At 36.9% G+C, this 23,352-nt stretch overlaps 1 long non-coding RNA gene across 1 annotated transcript in view; it reads right to left on the minus strand.

The window, feature by feature from the left end:
• The window catches only part of LOC114255686, a 137,891-nt gene that overhangs the window by 68,487 nt on the left and 46,052 nt on the right, over positions 1–23,352 (minus strand). The window contains exons 4-6 of the long non-coding RNA XR_004964217.1: positions 17,656–17,784; positions 16,888–16,983; positions 16,215–16,286 (exon numbers count right to left, since the gene is read on the minus strand). This is a non-coding gene — a long non-coding RNA (uncharacterized LOC114255686). The remainder of the gene's footprint in view (positions 1–16,214; positions 16,287–16,887; positions 16,984–17,655; positions 17,785–23,352) is intronic.

The following is a 23,352-nucleotide window of genomic DNA, read 5'->3' on the forward strand; positions in this document are numbered from 1 at the left end:
CTAGGAAGTGCCATTAAAGTATTAATAATGGACGTCTGACGGGCATATATTGCAATCTTTTCGCATGACAAGTGCGCATGCCGGTAATTGACTGGCGAAACGACGTGGCGGAGTTTACGACTCTGTGGTACCTTGATTCGTCCATGATGGTCCTTGATGGTCCATCAAACCTTTACGATCGATGATACCGTCACACCGTTACGCGTTTCTCAAGGTCCGTCGCGCAGGCAGCTGTGGAGAAGAGTAACCTTTGTTCATGACAAATGGAAAAGCTCGCATTTTTACAGCCCGATCCATTCTACACATTTTGCATATTAAATATATATTAATCAATATGAAAATTAAATCAATTACAATATTCTAGTATAAAGCTAACAATTAACCTATCTTCCAATCCTTTGTACATCTCTCTTAATAATTATTAGTTTTTTATGTTAACTAAATTTAAAAGGAAACTTTTACAGTCGGCTAATAAAGAGTAAAAAATATTGCAAATTATTAAATGGCACAGTTTAAAAAAAAACAAGTGATACGTTTTAACAAAATCTCTGGAATTTAATATATGAAAAATAGAGATATCGCAAGAATCCTAGTTTAAGCAATTTTAATTTATTTTTTAATTACGTAACACAAATGCTAAATATCCAAACTTGTAGGTATTTATTGAATATGTACCAAGCAGGTGCAAAAACGTAGAAAAATGCGAGCTGATGTAATTTATTTCGAATAGCTGGAGGGTCATCTTACATCAATATCATCTCATATGAGACATCGATAATAACAAGTAGATCCTCTCTTTTAACAAGCTCATCTTTCTTTTAGGACATCAACAAATACCGCGCTGGAGGGGGATGAAAAGAGCGTGTATTCGTTCCCCTCGCATCCCAACGCACTCGTGCACTCTATAAATCACGATTGTATCGCGCTTCGGTCCTCGACAACACGAGGAAAACTCGCTCGGTGTCAACGTTCGTGCACCGCGTAATCATATTCGTCACGAACAGACGGCTTCGCCGCGTGAATTTACGAGCGCGGGGGAAGATTTACAATTTTACGGCGGCAACACGAGTCGAAGAGGAGGTGTTCGTCTCGATCTACGGTCTCGGACGATCGCGTTGAAGATCAGGAAATTATCGTCGGCAAGCCCGACGCTAATCATCATCATTTCGCTTTATCGTTGTTCCCAACGTGTACTTGTGACGCGAGAACTTGAATCGATTGATCGCTTCGACGGAAGTCATCACACACCGGTTGTCAGAACGCCACCGCCCTTTCGTTATCGAGCATTTAATCACTCTGCTCGTCGATTCTATGTCCCTCCCCTCTCTTTCTCTTTCTCTCTCTCTCTCTCTTTCACAACTGCGTTGTGAAAGAGTGTAACAGCTGCTCGACTCTTCGCGTTGATAAACCTAGGATCTTTATTTTCATGTAATCTTTATTTGACTATGACTTGTGTGATGCAAACGGTAAAAACGTACATAAAATTGCATAAACAAGTAAAAATTTGTAATTATGATAAAACTTACATATACATCACGTTAGTTTACGTAATTTTGCAATCTTTTTAATGCGTGAACAAGTAATTAAAAATTAAAATTATACTGTCTTCTGTTATATATTTTTCAACCGTTACACTGCTCTTATTCTCTGATATTATTCCGTCCGTGTAGCTCGCAGATATTATAAAATGAGAGTGATATTACGGTTGTAAACGAAAAAAGAATTTTCATTAAAAAAAAAAAATTGCTTTTATTCTCGCGTAAATGCGTTGGAGAAAAACGCGTAACAATTTGCGATTAATAACAATAATTGTCAGCACGCAGGACGCGCTGTCGAACCTCCAATCGTCACAACGCAATACGTGTCACTTCATATATCGAAAGCATTATTTCAGCAATTTTTGCAACGAGAAAGCTTGTCGCGATACACGTTTGATTTACGACTGCGTGCACCGGAATGCGCTAGAAAATGACTGAATCATCGAGTTTCGAATTCGCTTGCGATAGTATCGCCATTGTCGGCAAATCCCCCGCGTGCTGCAGCTCGTTTGCCTTCAATGACTCGGCAGTTCTGCGAGAACAACAGGACAACCGTACGAAATCTTATCGTAACTGCAAGTGGAGGACCGTAACGGCAGCCGTGAGTCAGCGCGCCGTCGTCGACGATCGCTTGATCTCTTTTTTAGTCCAACGGTTATGGCGAGCGTGTATTCGAGCGAAAAATCATTCCGAAGTACGAAAACGTCCGAGCCCATTAAACGCCATGCGGCAAATGCATGTTTTTACAGTGTAAACATATTAAGAGCGATAAAATTGATTAAACATTACATAACGTTCCATCTCTCGATAAAACATCCTTTACTTCTAAGTACTAACAACACACGTTGGAAACATTATTATTTGATAATAGAGGAAAAAATTGCAAATAATTACATTATTTGCCATTTATAAATTTTTATCAATGTAAAATATTGCTCTGGCTACACGATTCGACAATTTTGTTTTGCAAATTTATTTTCTTTTTAAAAACTAAAAGCACTTTTATTAATTATAACATTTACGCATTCTTTTTAAACAACCATATAAATACTTTTTGGAGATGTTAAAGTATATGTGAGAGTGCGTAGTGAAGATATTGAAAAACAACGGGTGTGTATAGAGTCTTGAAATTAATCATGTAAGAAATGATGTTTATTTGTAGTCACGTTTTAATCGAAATATTTTAACACATCTGTATGCATCCATCGCAATAACAATCTTACGTATTTCGATGTTCGAAATATACCGCTCGTGACATTTCTTCAGGCCTGTAAGATTCGATTCCCGTTTTAGTTTCAATCGTTCCGTCAGTTTCGGATCTACGTGATGCGAGTGACTAATAGGTGCGCCGAGCGGAGTAGTTACGAACGTCGCCGGTCAGACGGCCGAGGACACGAACGGCCGCGCGCGAGACGCTCTTTTTCTACTTCCGTCATTTTACGATCATTCAGACGTACAATCGTTCGTCGAATAAACGTTGCTACTGAGCGTAGTTGTTGAGTCAATCACCTGTCTCGTATAGGACGATGGCTACGTTGCGGAATAGGAATAGTAGAAAAAGCTTGTGTTGTTCCATATTCGAGATTTGATCATAACGTGAATGGTATCGCGGAAAGTTAAAACCAAGTAAAAACATTCATTTATTCGTTCAAAGTTTTCAGATTATTCATTAAAGTTCTGTTACCTACTTTGCACTAATTACTTTGTATATATGTATGTGGCACTTGTTAACTTTCTAATTTTATTATCTCGAAAATTAATCGTAAAAAAATAGAGTTCTTTTATTATCTAGATACACTATATTCAAAAAATAATTTATAACATGAAAAAAATAATATAGAATTGATGACAACATAATAATTCCTCGTAAAAAAATGAGCAGAATATATCTTTCTGAGCTTTAAAACAAGTGCAAAAATATTATTAATTTTCGAGTCTATTCTGTCGAAGACAAAGTCTCTCGTATGAAAAGTTTTATTCTATATTTTCAAAGACCACTTTGTCTTGTACAAAAAACTTTATTCTATATTTTCAACTTACTTTTTGCGTGAAGAATTGCATTTGCCACAGTTGTAGCATCAGTTTTGTCACGTAAAATTTATTGTCTTACATATATTAGCATATAAATGTCATTTTTTTCGATCAAGCATTTCAGTCGTCTCTAAAATCATTGTTAAAATCAATATCAATTTATCTTTACGAAAAGTATCTCGTTATTCTTTCTGTAACGTATCTGCTTTTGTTTAAAAAAAATCGATACATCTCGTCTGGCAGTTCCCACGGAACCTTCCTGAGTTGCACCGGAATGTATGTATCCCATACATTTCCACAATCCCAGAAGAATAATCCGCCGCGCTGCATATCGTATCGCGTATGCGTCGGTAAATATTGTTTACCGATGGAAAAGTGTCCGAATCGCGTAAACGCTTCGGTGACGGCGAACGAAAAGAGTGGAGATGTCGAGGAGCCGGCTTATTTCTGAGCCAGGATAGTATCAGAAATCGATGGCGGCTTAACCTGCCGTGTATCTGCGCAATAACACGTTGAGGCTACACGGAGAATAAAGTGCAGGATAAAATGAAGTCGATTGGCGATCCCCCGCGTCATTTTTATATTAGGCCTGACCGAGAGGGGCAGGGGAGCGGGAGGGGGAGGTGTAATACATTCGTCGGACGCGAGTCTCAAGCGATCGAGTCGATTTCTCATTCCTTTTGCGAACGTTATTTTCCATTCTTACCGAATTGAGGCCATTACAACGACAATTCAAAAGAGATATACTATATGAATTTTCCGGGCGAATAAACACAATGATCGGCGCGAGTATTACTTTTTATAGACGCGAATCGGATTCGTATAGCAAGAGAGATCGTAAAACGAGTTTGAGTGGATCGCAATCGAATCGCTTAGATCCCCCCGAAATAAAATGTTCTGTAGAGGAGGAATATAAAGACTCTGCTTGATTTTATTTCTCCTGCGTTTTAGTAGTGTTTCAGTGTAGTTTTACAGGTTCTATTTTGCAATCTCAACTTTGCTAGTTGTAAATTACGTAATTTTCTACATGCTACGTTGCGATATAATAAGTTCTTCATAAATTGTTCCATTACAATATATGTAATACACACGTTCCAAATAAATGTACCACTTTGGGAAACAACAATTGTAAATAAATTTAGAAATAAAATGTAACTATCCATTATTTGTACTTGAGAGTTTTAATCAATAGGCTATCAGAGAATGAGAAAGCCAGAAATATACAAACTTTCCTCACGTCAACGATAAACGTTAACAATTTAATTATCTTAAAACGCGTAACATTATACAACGGTGTGATATAATAGATTAGTTTCAATGATTAATAACAAGCTCGCGCCGATCTGATACGCATAATATCGACACGTTACAGCTCATTAAGATTTTCTCCGCGTCATTTACCAGATTGGTATTTGCGGTATTGATTTACTAGCGTCGGGGGAGGGGGACTACAGCCATATATTTTTCAGTGAATCTACAACTCTTGGATGTCATCCCGACGTCCACCTTGTAGCTCCTTTCTTTCTTGTGTGGCATCTTTGAAAAATTTATATTCATCCGATCTGAGGCCCGACAATAAATCGGCTCAATACGCTTCACAACTTTGCCGAACGAAACATCGATCATCGATCCTCACGAACGGATGGATATTGCAAAGATCTATTCTAATATTCACGATGATATATCGCTCCGCGTTTTTTCCCTTTCAATTAATTTCATCCGAAGAGTAGATTAACTTCTTTTCGCCGGGGTATTTTTATTATAAATAACAAAATAAATTAAATTTAACAAATCAATTTTAAACAGTTAATAATAAATGTTTTTTTTTTTTTTTACTCAAATAGCCGTAAATTGGAAGATCGCTGATTGAAAATCATAATTTAACTCACGGAACAATGAGATATTATTGTATTTACAAGAGACTAAAATGTTTATTAATAACAAAAATAATTCGATTGCATTGCAAAATTCTTACTATATGTCGTTTACATTTAATCAAATATTTATTTAACATTCAACCCATTTTACCTCGCATTTAACCGAATAATTCCGGAAACTCTCTCTCTCTTTCTCCCTCTCTCTCTCTCTCTGCTCTAGCGCACAGTAATGGATGCAGTTTAACCCTCCTCCCCCTGCGCGATATATCACTTTTTGCTATTTCCAACGCGGTCCTCAAATAGGGATCACGGCAGTCGACGAGTGGACCGATCGCGGCATTCGCGAGCGAGTGCAGCGGGCCAAAAATAAAGCTCACACTGCCCACCTATTTATCTCTTCCGGACGGCACCATTGAAATGCGCACGTGCGACTCCTGGGTGTTTCCAACAATAACGGTGCGCGATGCATCCCGCAGAGGTATCGTCGCGCTGAATGCACCGGCAATCGATTATCCCCGGGCAGGCGACGACGTCACGGAGAGAGAGAGAGAGAGAGAGAGAGAGAGAGAGAGAGAGAGAGAGAGAGAGAGAGAGAGAGAGAGAGAGAGACAGAGAGAGAGCGCGTCGGGGGCCCTCTCCTACGCGAAATACGACAGCCGGCTATCAGAAGGGTAACCGCGCGCCCGCCGCGCTTCCTCTGTTATTCATTCCGTCGTTAGGTCGACGTGCCGTCGCGCGGATTCGCCCGCCGCACGGCAAATCGTACGGCTTATCCCGGATTTCGCGTGCATCGCGAATTTCAGCGGATACATATATAGCCGGGGGTAAACCGGTACCCGGCACTAATGGTGACGCGCATCAAGGGCGGCGCGAGCGCGAGCGTTCCCGCGCTCCGACGTTGGTACCGCGATTGCTCTCTCTCTCTCTCTCTCTCTTTCCTCGCCCCTTCCCCTTCTCGCCGCCCTGTAAATCCACTCTGAGCCGGGAACGTCGCCAAAATTTCTCGACGAAGTTACAAGGCCGCCCCGCGCGGCTGATATTAACCGAGATTAACGAAACATCACTTTCTCATAGGTCGCGACGTCGTCGTCTCGCAAAATTATCCGCAGGTGCCGGAACACGCTCGAATAAGTTTAGGAAGGACTTGATTTGATTCCTTCTCAGTAGCTTTCGAACTGTATCAATGTCGCGTGGAAATTGGTCCTGAATTGGACGTTTCCGAACTTCTTCTCCGAGTCTTCTGGTATTAATCCGAGAGTAAGAGAGAAACAGAGAGAGAAAGAGAGAGAAAGAAAGAGAAGGATGAATATGTTGGAGACTGCCACCCGAAAATATGTTCTTTACTTTAATAAGTAATTTCCTTTCATATTGGAATGCTCCCATTCCGTTTGGCAGCTTCATAAGCTGAACTTGCTCGACACTGCCCCAACGCTCGCAAGCGTCACGCGTACTACTCGGAGGAGAGATCCCTCTCTTCGTCCGGGATATCCCGCACATTCGACTGATTTCGTTTCGTAAGACCGTTCCGGAGTTCGTTTCCGCGAATGTCTCGTTCGCCGCGATGTTGCGGATTAAAATGGTGAAACGGTTCGGTTGACGGAGATTGGTTTCAGGCGGTATACGGTGGCAAATTCCCTATGCAGGAGGTGGTTCACCAAGATCGAGTGAAGCAACCTCATTGCGCGGGAAGCGAGCGCTCATCGAACCGAATCGATTCTCATCGTATTGTCTGTGTTACACCGACGTTCGCAATGATATCGAAGAAACTCACGTCGCGCTCTGCTCAGGAGCCAGTTATTGTACATACATGTACCGAGCTTGTAGGGGGGGAGGGAAGGTAATCCAAGCTGTCGATAACGGATTATCTCGAACGGAACAAAACACGATGCTTCATTTTGCGTTCGGCTTTTTTTAAATTAAAATATGTTGCCGGGAAAGCTCAAGTGAGAGAAGCAATCCCTGAAGAGTAAAACAAAACCAATCCGTCGGAATGAGTCCCTATTCATCTACATATTTCTGCATCGTACGTCGTCGCGTTTGCCAACTGCAAACAATGAGGAATGGGGTGTAAAAAAAAGAGGGGGGACGCGCACACAGCCACTGGAAAGTATTTTAAAGAAATTAAGCAGATTAAAGAACGCAAGCGAGAAGCTGGCACAGTGCCCGAGAATCGTATATAGAGAGGAAACACAGATAGCACAGTGTATCGCGATTTCACGATCTCTTATTTCCTAATATCCCTTGGAGACGAACGTCTTACCGCATCGCACGATTACACCGGCAACCACGACGAAATAAACTGCGCTTAGCCGGACGGTAATCCCGCGGGAGAACCGATGCAGACCTCTCCTTTCACCTCCACCGCATCGCGCGAGATTAATTTACAGCGCCAAACGACCGGAGGAATCCTGTCCGCAATAAAAATCATAAACTTCGTTAATTTGTCAGCCCTCTAAGTGGCTTTGGGCGTACACCCTATATATATATAGGGCGTCTTAGAATCTTTAAAAAAAAAAAGTCTGTGTTCTGTTAAATCCATAAGTTATGTGAGAACCGCTCAATGCTCGTCGAGATTTCAAGAAAAAAAGAAAATAAGAAATAAAAAATACAATGAGGTTGATTGAATGACACTGACAATCATCTTGAAATGTAGATGTGTTTATCGATCGGAATACATATCACGCAATGTAAATTCTCGAGTTGGTACACGCAAAAACTGAATGAACGGTAACTGAAATTATTAATGCATTACAACCGTACAATCGACCACGTGCACATCCGTATGTAAACGTTACGATTTAAAACAGCAAATTGACGAAGCCGTCGAATCTTCATTGTCATTCCGCTGTTGCAGAGCATTTATAAAAAATCCGAAGCAATAATATCGGTAATTGTTCATTTTTTACTTTACTAACTGAATTTAATCTTGATGATTGCGAGATACAAATATCAATGCAAAAAACGTCATATAAAAAAGTCATATAATTTTCCTAAAATAAAAAATTTTCATCTCTATTCTCCCCTCAGCGTGAATTATTTAAAAATAAACACTTTATATATATATATATATATATATATATATATATTAAACAAATTCAAACTTGTTTTTGCAAAGTAATATATTATAATTTCCTAAGGGAACGTACCTCAAAAATATCTGATTTCTTCGCTGCGTGCACACAGCTCGCGTGCAATCTTTCTAAGTAAAAGCTATGACTGAAACGGCATAACTTAATTTTGAATAAAATTGCTGGGTTCACGCCAGTTGCTTATAACGACGACTGACGTCGCAGCGTCACGGAATAACTTCCCGAGGGATTACTCCGTGTCGCTTATCCTATGGGTAAGCCAATCTAAATGCGCCTATGCACATTCGTCTGATATTAAAATAAAGTGGTCACAACGAAAATATAATAATACCGAGATAAAATTATCATTATTAAAATACAGTTACATATATATTGTGGAAGAGTGATCAGATCTTGTCACTCTTGCAACAATTGTACTTTAATAATAAAATTTTATCTCAATGTTATTATATATGTTTTCGTTTTGATCACTGCGGCACCGACAAAATTCAATTTTTGCATTTAATATAGGGATCTATTATTATTTTTTAACATTTTTTTACATTTTTATTCTTGGCAAGTACTCCCTCGTGACCAAGATATTTTTCCTTATTTCTCTCACGTGTAATTACATGGTATTGAAAATAAATGTCGACTTTTTGTAAAAAGGCTATTAAAAAGGATTCAGCGGTTGCAGCTCTGCTAACTCGAGATTACGTCCAGTAAATCCTTAACTTGAAATGTGGAAACCTTCAGAAGTATCGCCAAAGTGACTTCAAAAGACTAACGAAATTTTAATAGAAATATCCCTAATATCAATAAGAAAATCCGCTTTATGTACACGTTATATTACAAAGATAATATTTACATTTAAAATATTCGAGAAAAAACAAAGATTTATTTTCATGTTTTAATTTCCTAAACATGACAAAAGTATCAAGTATGTAAGAAGTGTAAGTTAATAGATATGAAAAAGTATGAGTTATTGAGTAAAATTAATGAGTAGTTAAAAACATGGAAGAGAAGAATAGATCAGAGTATCAACAAGTTGAATATCGGGAGATGGCGGAAATGTAACATCGTATCGCTCATTCTATTATTAATGCAAAATAAGAAAGTAAAATTTATGGAAGATTAATTTCTGTGTGACTACCCTGTTAACAAAATATGTCGTTTTTTATTTCAAATAAAACGTCAAATCTTTATGTTTCTAAATAAATCAATTAGTTTATCGTATAGTACGACAGACTTCGCTGAATATATCCTCCGTTTTCTCAAAGCGCCTTAATAGCCGACTGTTGTGCTCTTAGAGTTTAACTTTAAAACGTTACAGGGGATGGAAGCTCTACCATCAGCGCATACGAAACCGATACACCTGGTGTACTGTAAAAAAATACGAAATTAATTACGCTCGTATTACTTCACGTGTCCGTTAAATGCATCGCAAATTTGCTCCCGTGACCGTTGATTTGCGGCCGAGTATAAAATATCGCGGGAACGTTAGAGGGTCCGGAATTAATCGCGGGACGCGTTCGAAAATTGCGCGAGCCACTCGGAAATGGAAATTAATCGATTTAATTACCGAGTATCGGGTTAATTCCACGGATATTAATGCCGATTCGTTCGGTATTACACGCTCAATTTAACATCCGGTCGCGACCCCGTCGTAGAGAAAGGATCAAGGCATTGGCAAAATGATCCCTCCTAATTTTCTATTATAACTTTCGGTTGCGCCACCCAAGACTGAAAAGAGATAATTCATTTCGATAATTTATTTTATTTAGATAAAGATGTTTACATCATTGAGATCACAGAAATACTTCAAGATAAAGATACTTGTGCTAAAATCAATAAAATGTAATTAGGAAAATTAATAAAAGTTTGAGTGATTTACTTGGAAAGAGTGAAAGAGCTCTGATTACATTTTAATAACACAGATTACATTCTGCAATCGCGATGACACAGCGACTAAATTTTACCTATGACAACTATGATCTACACCAAACTCTTGTGAGATTTTTGTTGTGCAATTTTCATTTTCAAGAATACCTCGAATTAGAGTTAAAACAATTTGACAGTTTTCGTAATTAGTAACAATATTGTACTAAATTATCGTACTAAATTGTAATACATGTGCATCAATTACTCGACTTTCTCATGTTTCGTTATTTTATTAAATTATGGTAATCCCGATCTTTACATAGCGCGAGATTTACGCAAAAGTCAGAACAAATACAAAGAGTAAAGATAATTTGCATACAACTGCTCCATTATAGGTCTTTATGTCATAACCATGCTGTGACTTCAAAGTTCTTTTACTGCTAATATTAACAAAATTATCATGAGTAGAATTAATTTGTATTAAGTATATCTTATAAACTATGTAATTCTTTCTGCAAGGAGCGTAAGAGATTTAATTGATTATTTCGTGATGCATAAGTACAAAAAGACAAAGGATACAGGATAAAGATGAGCATTCTTTGCAATCCATGGCTATCTCATCCCTTTTGATACACGACAAAAAAGTAAAGAATTTAAAAAATTTCTTCTTCTAAATGCAAAAAATAAATATTTCGCATTTCCAAATTTTTTTTTAATAGACTGTATTAAGTTTATACTGATATAATTTATATTTACCTTAAACGTAAATAATACTTGATAAATTAAGACTATTTTTGATAAATGCAGGTGTATTAAGCTGGTTGAGCCATATCATCAGAACACATCGATTTCTACATTGGATTTGCTAATTATCTGCTATTTTTTGCTGCAAAAAAATAGTGGCTAGATAGCTTAAGCTAGCTAGTCACTGGTATTTTTTTGACTGGAGTAAAAAAATTTTTTTTCAGCAAAAAATAGCAAATAATTAGCAAATAATTCCAATGTAGAAATCGATGTGTTTTGATGATATGGCTCAGCCAGCTTAATATACCTGATAAATGCGGCGTTCATACCAGAATTATCCAATATCTATTTTCCGCGAATATTTTATTTACCGTGTCACTTCCTCGGCCATTCCAATAACGTCGATAGCTTTAACGACTCGTATGTCGCGCAATAAAAAAACTTCAATGTACAACTATTGTTATTACAAGTATCATTTGGAGAGAGCCGCGTAACATTATTCACCCACACCGACGCATAAAGAAATGCGAGCTTGCTGTGTTTACGGGGAGGAGGGGCGGAGGGGAAAAAAGCAGCACGTTATCGTATTTCAGTGGAACCCGAGCGTTGCTTTTTTGAATTTGATATACACCGCGCGGTGGCGGGACGCGTGTCAAATTGCTTCCACTTCGTCGTGACATGAAATTTTAGCGCGGGGCCTTTTCCCTAACGTCAGACGCCGGGCGCGCACTCGCGATAAAGCCGCTTTCACGGTGATCCGCTTCCTCGCCGGCGAAATTTTACATGGCGCGTCAAACTCACGATGCCCCATCAAAATACGCCACATTATGCCGTTCTCATCCGCCGAATGGAGGAAGTGTACCAAAAAGTCCCACCCTTCCCGCATCCCCTCTCGCGTTCATCCCCGTCTACGTTGAATTTATCCCGGGCTCTTCTGAAATACCGGCGTATCTTCCCAGGGAATCTTCCGTGCTCTTATTCCGACCAACGTATGGAGTGAGGATTTCCATGCGCCGCGCCGGGGTGGAAATTAAATAAAAAGTTAACCATTGACGGAACACCTGTCCCCATGCTTATTGAATTGGGAGCATGCTGGTGTACTTTACCCGCGTAACGTTGCGATGTAAGCAAATCCTTATTACTGTCGAGTCGATAAGAAGTTACCACTTGATTCAAAGTGGTATTTTTCAAATAGTCTTATCAAATTGCGGACCAATTCGAAGCACAATTAAATTGTCGTCGCTGAAGAGAGTGCAATGGCGAAATATTGTCACTATTTTTGCAGCTTTCACGTAATCAGATAACAATTGACAGTGTCAAAATTACAGTTTCGGTCCCTACGTTGCGTCAATTTTAAAACGTCGAAATAAAATAACGCCGGTGATTAAATTAAAGTGCTCACAAAAGATACGCGGTCCGTGTTTTTCATTCGAAGCGTGATCCCTTCAAGTCAAATCAAATTGTTTTTACAAAACTAAACTAAAGAACAGCTCGGGATTGGAAATAGATACTTTTGTCAACAATTAAAAATTGATGATTGAACTGATAATTACAAATTTACACATTTCGGTCACTCCATGAAACTTTAATTTATCACCTCGATTTTATTTTATTACAATTAACAAAATAAAAAAAATTTCTTCTCAATCCATTGTATGCCAGTTTTTTTTTACATTATAATGAAGAATGCTTTTTTTTAAACTTCCAACACATTCGAGGGAGAACAAACAGCCCCGAAATTTTAGTTGATTTTAAATGTATCGAACATTTGTCACATACTCCAAATTACCGCTGACAACTAACCACGCGAGGTATCTCTAAGAATTTCCGGCGATCGATTAACGAACTTCGACCGATACCTCCGCTCTCCGAGTTCGTTAACTTAGACAAAACTCGCCAAACGACTTCCCCGATCCTCCGTTACACGGCTAAAGTTCGTAACTACGTGTGCGTAGATTGTAGCGGCCTCGTAAATAACGACGTTGTCACTGAAGCACGTACTCGCGAAACAAAAGATTGGCTACCATGCGGCGAATAGAAAATAGAAAAAGTTAAACTTGCAGGTTTCGCAACCAGCTACACTTAGCAAAAATACGATTAAAAACACTTCCTTCGATGGAAAGAAGGTAAACCTTATTCTTCGGATCGATGTTCAAATGTTACGCTGCATCGAAACTGATTTGTGATGCAAGGGACGAAATATATTAAAAGTAAAATTATTTTATAAATCATTAAGAGTATATGGAAGTGATAACGAAAATCGCTCTTTCTTTTTTGACACGCGGTCTGCCGCATTTGTTTTTTCGTACAATGCGTCATTGCGCGGTTTACAGGCCGCCGCGCTATCATTCACACTCGACTACTGACACTCGAGCGGGTCATAACTGCTGCCTCGTATTGTCGCATTATCCTACAGAGCGAGATCGCAACAAATAACAAAAAAAATAGTGAACATCACGATACCTTGATTATTGCAATAAATGGTCACTGGCTTGTATAATTAACGATTTATAAAGCGTATCAAGACAATTTTTTTTTGCAAAACCATATATCTTGCGTAATTTTCTTTAACGTAAAATTTTGGAAGTAATGAAAAATGAATATTATAAGAAAATGTTTCGCAATCTATAATTAATAATATTTTTTTATAACACTGATTAAATTTTAAGGAAGAGTGTTTAAAGAAGAACAAAAAAGTCCTGCTTTTACACAAGTAAAATGGACATCGTTTGTTATAGTTTTTGAAACGAGCAATCCAATGACGATAGTTAAAATATAATTTGTTTTTGATTCAAATAACTTATTTACTTGGAGAAAGAAATCGCAGCCCGTTCGTCGCGCGTTCGTCTCGGGAGTGCCGTTCAAGTAATCGGACTAAAAGGATTTTTTAAAGATCTGTTATTAGCGTGAGTTTTATGAAACGGAAGTGCCGTAGTCACGCGAAAGATTTTTATCAATAATTAATCCGAGTGTCCTGTACAACGCGAGGAAGCCTAACAAGCCTGACATCCCGAGAGAAAGATGAGCCCTAAGAGAGAAATAGGATTCTGGAACAACCGGGGTGAGTATATTATAATTTCTTGCCTATATAAAATTAATTTAATCTTCCCTCTTGTTTCTCAAGTCGTTTTATCCCGATATTATCCCGGATAATAATTTGAGAAAAATAACTTAAAAATTTAGTGAAGATTTCTTCTTGGGAAATATATAATTCTTTATTAATAAATATTTAATAGCAAAAAATCATTATTTTTAATATAAAAATTGTCTTTAAGAAAATTCATTATTTTGAATTAACGCCAATTATTATTTTATACAAAATCACCGCAGCCGATAATTCCGCGCGCCAAATTAGTGAGTAATGAAATTTTGTATTAGAATAATAAATCTGTCAAATTTGTCCTAAAAATTGGATTCTTATACTAAAATAGATTAAAGTGTATATTTAATCCATGAATTTAGAAAACGCTGCAAGAAACTTATAGAATAAAAAAACTATCTAAATTTTTACTTTCGCATAATTTCCCGTACTGATATCGTTAAAATGATAATATAGAAAAATCGGTAATGTAATATTATAAACAAATAGTAAAATAGAACTCTTAACTCTTCTACATTTATCCAACACCAGCGTGCATTAGATAAATAGAAAAAAAAAAGTGCAGCGACTATAAAAAGACGGGTAGGTATCGCTGGAAAGCTGAAGCTTTCAAAACATTATTCGTCACCGTCGTAGGGGAGATTTTGCCCGGCTAAGCCTGAAGCCCACGAGGACACTTGTCAATTTGTAATTAAGAAGGGCCTTAAATTAAAAGGCCCGGCCCGGATGTCAGAGGCGTTCCTCGCGCCGGAAGATTAACGCCGGCGTGAGAGTCCGCAATCTCGACGCATCTCGCGGCGAGATTTATCGCCCATGGGCCGTAGCGAAGGTGACGATAAATTACAAAAATATCACACATAAATCGCGCCCTCCGGCTGGCGTTTATAAAGCGCAACGAATAAAGAGCGCAACGGCGACTATTCGCGGTAACGACAATGCATTAACGTCGCGGGACACCATTGTCCCCCCCTCCTCCCTCTTGCGACTCGCGAAAACGCAACGTGAAATTAAGCCGAATACAATTACCACTGTAATGAATGGCCGTAATAGCCCAATTGTGTCACATTCTCAGGAATGTACAAGAGTGCCTGGATCGCGTGGTAAACCAAGAATTGCTAGCGGGCCATGTTGTAAATTAATTACACGAGGTAAGACACACTAACACTCCGTACATACGATTCGACAATTTTGTCCCGCGAGTCTCTTTCCCTGGACAATCTAATAATTGTAAGAGCACTGCAATTTATAACATTTATGCTCTTTTTCTAATAATCAATTGTACAAATACTTTCCAAAGAAACAAGGTACATATAGAAGCATTTCAGTCATAAACTACTTATATTTGTAAAAATAATAAAAATTAATTCAGAAGTGCTATGACATAACGTGTGACATAGAGTGTTTAGAATAATAAAATTTAATACACATAATACCAGAAAGTCATTGTAATAACTGCATCATTTACCAAGGTATTTACTTAAATTTTGTAAATAATTTCTCGGATTTTCTACGATTTTTTTTCAAAATTCCGGGTAAAATTACAGAATTTTAAAATACAGATTTGATATAAATTTATAATTACATTTAATGTTCCTTAATCGTACAATCACAAATGTGACACCAAATCACAACGCCAATTCAGAACAATGTATTGTATTCCCTTTCATTATCAGTTAAACACTCGTAAATTATGAAAGAACATAGAAATATATATTTATCAATTTTTTATATTATCAAAAAAAAATGACCAAGGAAACAATTTTGTCAAAAAAAAGAACAGAATTTTAATTTAAAAGTAAAATTCGCCAAAAATTTCTCCAAAAATTCCATTAAAATCCCACACGAATTTATGATTTTTAAGAATAAAGAAATAAATTCTCATATTTTTCCGGTAGTAAACGCCTGGTTATTTACCTGACCAAATTACAGTCACTGAAAGCTATAATAATAATCTCAATACAAGTAACTCACTCACCGGTCGATGCATCATCATTGGTCTCTTTCTCTCTGCTGCAACATATAGTCATCATTGGCCTTTTTCTCTCTGCTGCAACATATAGTCATTTAAGTCATAAACTACTTATACTTGTAAAAATAATAAAAATTAATTCAGAAGTACTGTGACATTACGTGTGTATAAAGTGTTTAGAATGATAAAATTTTATTAATACACATAATACCAGAAAGTCATTGTAATAACTGCATCATTTACCAAGATATTTACTTAAATTTTGTAGATAATTTCTCGGATTTTCTACGATTTTTTTTCAAAATTCCGGGTAAAATTACAGAATTTTAAAATACAGATTTGATATAAATTTATAATTACATTTAATGTGTCTTAATCGTACAATTGCAAATGTACAACACTAATTCAGAACAATGTATTCCTTTTCATCATCAATTTAATAAACACTCGTTAATTATGAAAGAACATAGAAATATATATTTATCGACTTTTTACATTATCAAGAAAAAACTGACCGAAAAAACAATTTTGTCAAAAAAAGAATTAAATTTTAATTTAAAAGTAAAATTCGCCAAAAATTTTTCCAAAAATTACCAATAAAATCTCACACAAATTTGATTTTTAAGAATAAAGAAATAAATTCTCATATTTTTACGATAATAATTGCCTGGTTATTTACCTGATCAAATTACAGTCACTAAAAGCTACGATAATAATCCCAATACAAGTAACTCATTCACTGGTTGATGCATCATCATTGGCCTCCTTCTCTCTGCTGCAACATATAGAGTAATTTCAGTCATAAACTACTTATACTTGTAAAAACAATAAAAATTAATTCAGAAGTGCTGTGATATAACGTGTGTATAGAGTGTTTAGAATGATAAAATTTTATTAATACACATAATACCAGAAAGTCATTGTAATAACTGCATCATTTACCAAGGTATTTACTTAAATTTTGTAGATAATTCTCGGATTTTCTATGATTTTTTTTTTCAAAATTTCAGATAAAATTACAGAATTTTAAAATAGATTTGATATAAATTTATAATTACATTTAACGTGCCTTAATCGTACAATTACAAATGTACAACACCAATTCAGAACAATGTATTCCCTTTCATCAGTTTAATAAACACTCGTTAATTATGAAAGAACATAGAAATATATATTTATCGACTTTTTACATTATCAAGAAAAAAATGACCGAAGAAACAATTTTGTCAAAAAAATAGAATTTTAATTTAAATTTTTAATTTAAAAGTAAAATATGCCAAAAATTTCTCCAAAAATTATCAATAAAATCCCACATGAATTTATGATTTTTAAGAATAAAGAAATAAATTCTCATATTTTTCTGGTAGTAAACACCTTGTTATTTACTTGATAAAATTACAGTCACTGAAAGCTACGATAATAATCTCAATACAAGTAACTCACTCACCGGTCGATGCGTCATTATTGGCCTCTTTCTCTCTGCTTCCGGTGTTCCTTTCCTTCCTTCTGTTGTAGCTCCTGTGTCTTTGATTATATTCCCACTATCATCACTCGCGCAATGCATGTGCATCGTCACCTAAGCAAACGGCCGGATCAGTTGAGGTTAGGTTAGGTTAGGGTATCGCGACGCCTCTTAGGAATTTTGTAAAGACGATCGCCCGCTGTTCAATTCCACTCACACCGATATTCGTTCGCACGCGACAGCCACTTCTAAAGATAAAATGAAGGAGGAAAAGATGCGAGATCGCGGAATTCCGACGGTTTTAGTCTCACGCACTCGCGTCTCCCAGCGGGACTGAGGTATTTATCGCGAATTTGGAAGTAACGGAAACGGAAGAAGCGGCTCGCCAACCATCTCGTTCATATCACGGTATACATTTTTCGAGAAAAGCGACCAGCCATTACGTAAACGTAAAGAAAGTTTGAGCACTGTTTTCGAGATCTCAATTAACATCGACGAAACGAAGAACGAAACGAAACTGTGCCATCGTCGAACAAACGGCGGACGCTACGAACTGAGCCGCGACGTGTGTCGAACGCGACGCACTTCACGACACTGAAATCCCGCGTATACTCACACACGTCGTTGTGTCGTTATTTTCCATAGGTTTCAGACGGACACACGACGGTCATTGTCGTTCTTCGCGATATTCGCGACGGATGAAAAGGTGGCGCGATAAATAAAGTACGACATGCCCAACACCGTCTCCCCGACGGGACTGAGGTTACTTCGCGAGAATGTAGGAGGGGGGGGGGAGGGGGGAAGCGGCTCGCAGGTCACCACGGTACGAGTCTACTTTTCGGGAAAAGAGAAAATGACGACGATAAAAAACGCAAGCGAGGCTCGCGGGCGTCGCTTTTGAGGTCTCGATTAATGCGTCAGCGAAACGAGGAACGCGGAATCACCGTCGGACACGGCGACGGGCGCGACGAGCGAACTGAACGCGACGCACTTTACGGTATTGAATCCCGCGTATTTCACACGACGTCACGTCGCAAGCTCGCGGTCATTTCTCGTATTTTGGGCGGACTAACGAACACGCCGAGGTCATCGCCGTTGTTCACTTGTGACGGCGTTACAAAAGAGATTGGTCGTTACGTAAACGGAGGAGAACCACAAGCAACCACTGAGATCTCAATCAACATTTACATCGACGAGATGAAGAACGCGGAATCGCGGTCGGACAAGCAACACTGCTGAACTGAGCCGCGACGTGTGTCGAACGCGACACACTTCACGACATTGAAATCGCGCGTATTTCACACGACGTCACGTCGCAGACTCGCGGTCATTTTTCGTACTTTGGGCGGATTAATGAACACACCGAGGTCATCGCCCGTTGCCCGGCGAATATGTTTAAAATGGATTGAAAAAAAAGTCAAATTAAATAAAAATAATTTGTATTCCAGTGTCAAAGATTTAGATTAGCAAATATAGAAACAAGGTCTTTATCTTTTTCAAATTTTGTCTTCTTATGCTCGTATATTAATCTTATTTCTTTCTTTGAATTCACACAATTAATATATTATTTTACTTAAATTTATCATCTAATTTATATATCAGGTATAATATATTAAGTACTTTTGCTTTTGAGCACCAAAAATGAGTATAATAAAGTTAAATGAGTTAATAAAATATAAGTGTGACATATTGTAATTTCTAAAAATAGAAGTTATTACGTTAGAATGCGCGTAATTCCTAAAAAATATATAAGAGCTGCATAATCGTGCAATCGTTATCTCGCCGAAAAGTATATGAAATTAGTATTGAAGACATACTTTAACTCTCATTATGCAAATTCCTCGTAATCGGTAGTAAGTGTCGCTTTCATACATAAGCAGGCATGACACGTTTCATTTAATATCGCGATGTAATATGTAAATCGTTGTTCCCGTTATCTTAATGCCACGGCTTGTGAAATATTTTCGAGTTCAAGCGTGACTCAGGCAACTGCATTAATGTTTGCCGGAGCCGATAAGGCTCTTCTGCTCCGACATCATCATGGATACAAAACAGTGAAACCCATTTGGAAGGATAAGGATAGTAACGAAAACGAAGATTATCAGGTTAATTCGAAATATGTATTCGCTTATAATAACAAGGATCGTCATAAAGACGTTTACGGCGCCAAAATCCGTAAAGATTGCAATAAAGATCGCATGCTAATGATCGTTGTTTATGTTCAAAATATATCGCATTGTTCTACCTTTATTACTGCTAAACATGAAGCATGAAATGCCGTCATATAAAATGTATTGTGCTTCGTTCATCAAATTTCTTGGTATAATGCTTGTTAGAAGATATGATTCTTCTCTGATGATTAAATATTCTTTGTTGTATATAATTAGTTATAATAATAATCAGTATAAAATTATGCATAATCGACGAGTTTGTCCATTTGTAAAAAAGACGAATGTTTAAAGTTAGCAATTTTCAAAATTAAAATTCTTCAAAATTATAAGAAATACTTATATTAATCCTGAAATGCTATTATGAATGATTTTTGTAAGAGAATTTTTATCGAGAGTATTGTGTCAACATAAGAAAAAAGAAAAATAAAAAATGAATAAGTAGCAATCTAAAACTGTTAAACTGTCCGTGCATCTTTATTTATAATATCTGTTTGAGTATCGTGTATGTGTGTTGGGGGCCTATTTGAATATAAAGCCTATTTGAAAGGATTCCATATGTCGAGTCTCAACGATCGCACAAGACGTAAATATAAATGGGCAAATCGTCCTCGCCTCGTCATTGTGCCTAAAAACAACGGGAAGATCGAGCGAGAGATCGAGCGGGAACGGGAGCATCGGAGGATGGATAATCAAAGATTGATGCTGGCGCCTGCCGCGGTTCGTCCAATATCAGTCGGATGAGGTGATTGATCGAGACATCAAAACCTTTTATGGCTACGCCGTCTAAAAATCCGCTGGGATATTACCGAGAACAGAGGCTCCGCCGCAAATACTTTCGTTCACCACCACCCCCCCGTCCGTCTATCGTGTTCAACTTTAAATCGAATTTCGTACTTTGCGCAGAGTCACGCTCTGCGAACCGCGAAAAGAGACGGTTAGCATATGATGAGATTCGGAGTACCGCAATTAAACTTCCACGCGCTTCCGGAAGCTAAAAAGATGATCGTCGGGACGAATAGAGTGAATCTAAACAAATAATGAATAATTATTTTTCTGTTAATCCTACTCTATTCTACTTCAGACTTGAGATGACGAAAAACAAAAGAATTCTATTTGTTAATTAATGCGAGATTTATAAGAGATTATTATACAGTTTTCTTTTAAATTTTATTCAATTGACGTATAAATTCTGTTCATCTTTTAATTATTTATTTACGTACACGTAGCACCGATCAGAAAAAATATTTTTTTTTCTTTACATTTTAGTAGAAGTTTATAAAGTCGAGAAATAGAAAATACTAAAAATAATTGACAGTAAGACATTTCTAGTCCGCAGAATCCTAACAATAAATCGTGTACCTACATGAAGCAACACTGATGACTGCTCGCTAACGCATCTATTTTCCATTTTGTAGTGTATCCTATCAAGTTCGGTAAGCCTTATCTCAAGTTTAATTAAATACCAAACTCCAAATCCCATGTCAGAGATAGGATTACATTTCGCGTAGTTCTACGCTCGCACATTAAGTATGATTTTTCGTTTCCGCATTACGACACTTCGACAACCGGCACAAATGCTCAGTAATACAATTGCGTAATCCAATTTTTTTATTTCGCGAAATATTACGCATTTCCAATATCGGACCAACAGATATCGCCCTCGCCAATTAATAATTAAGCGATTAACAATGTTGATTATGCAACTCAGTATTTATTTAACTTGGTATTTTTCAGGTTATAATGTGCAAAATTTTTTATTTCGCAAATATAAATTTACATATCGATTTTATTTAAATTAAAGTTGAAGACAGTATAAAAAAAATTAAATATTATAAATGAGGACTACCTACATCACGAGATTTTACAATTAGAAAAGAGCAACAAAAAATACTGATGAGATAAAAAATTTATATTGTAAAGAATTTACAATTTAGAATATAATTTTCATTATTTTCAAAATAAATACAAACGTTTCGAATACGACGATGGTGTATTTTTTAATTAAAAAAATACCTAAAATTAGAAATATAAACAAGTAATAGAAGCGTGTAATTTATAAATTAAACGCGTGAGTTTAATTAAATTTTCTGTTAAACTACAAACACACAATGGGTTATCTGTCATATATTCCTATTTTCACTATTGTAATATAGGTACACAGCGCATGGTGTGCGGATTTTGTGCGACATGCTGACGATTTTAGTGTGGCTATGCTGTCAATATTGATTTATTTTAGGAGAACTTGCGCCCGCGGATATATTGGACATATTGGCTTTTCGACTTTTTGATGCGTATTATTCATGTATCTTTTTTATTGAATGTAATATAACATATGCAATTGTGTACATCTTTTACATTTTAAAGTAATTATTCGTACTAAATGTTTTTAATTAATTAAATTAAACACTATTATATATATTAAAAATGACATGTTTTAGTCAAAACTTGTACGAAACTCCGTTAGAGTTTGATTGCTTTTTATTTAAAAGTAATTTGATAGATTTAAATATTTGAGCTGCCAAATGGATTTATTTGAAATATGGTTCGCAGTACTTTGTGACATCAAAATCAAAGTTTACATGTCTGCAGATAATATTATTTCAATTATAAATTTGCAAATATTTCAAATAATTTTGCAGATATAATTTCTTACATCAAGGAATTGGTACCTTGTAAAAAAAACTGTATTTTATAAATGCTATGTTTATATATGTGACTATATTAAGTCATGAATGTATGTACATACATATTGTATATTGTATAACTTGGTGAACATGTTTAATCTTTATATTTGCGTTTAATATAGACATTTCTATTTATTTAATGCTACTTGTACAATATACACGCATCTACACACACACACACACACACACACACACACACACAGACACACAATATATATATATATATATATATATATATATATATATATATATATATATATATATATGTCTGCTATATTGTTTCATCTTTATGTTTCGACTTTAAGCATTGAAGTGTAAGGCAATTTCGCGCGTGCATTGTTTATGCAAGAAATACATTTACAGTGTGCCGTTTTGCAGTGTGTACCACTGTATATTTCCGTGTTTAGTACCTGTTTACCTTAAAAGCCATAACACGGCTTGACGCGTAATTTTCCGCAATGCGCGGATCACGTAACTCAGTTTGCCAGGCGGGATGCGAGATTCGCCGCGAGTTCGGATTCTGGGATTCGAATACGCGGATTTGCTCCCTTCGAGGGCTCGGCACATGTCGAGAGAGCCGCCTCTCATCGGCCTGAAAGCGGGGCCCTTATCCCGCTGTGAATTTAATCAAGACGCCTCGAATAGGCCGGATAGCGAAAGTTTAATCAGGCACCTAGCCGCCATTCGATGGGCGCGCTTCGCCTACGCCGTCAGCGTTTATTTTCACAAATTACTTAACTCCTCTTCCACTCGGAACTGATTACCCGCTCGTCATTTACGTAGCTTCAGCCGGATCGCCAGCAATCAGAGATTTAATCAGAGAGGAA

This window comes from Monomorium pharaonis, chromosome 7 (assembly GCF_013373865.1).
Source record: "Monomorium pharaonis isolate MP-MQ-018 chromosome 7, ASM1337386v2, whole genome shotgun sequence".
In the NCBI taxonomy this organism is placed as follows: domain Eukaryota; kingdom Metazoa; phylum Arthropoda; class Insecta; order Hymenoptera; family Formicidae; genus Monomorium; species Monomorium pharaonis.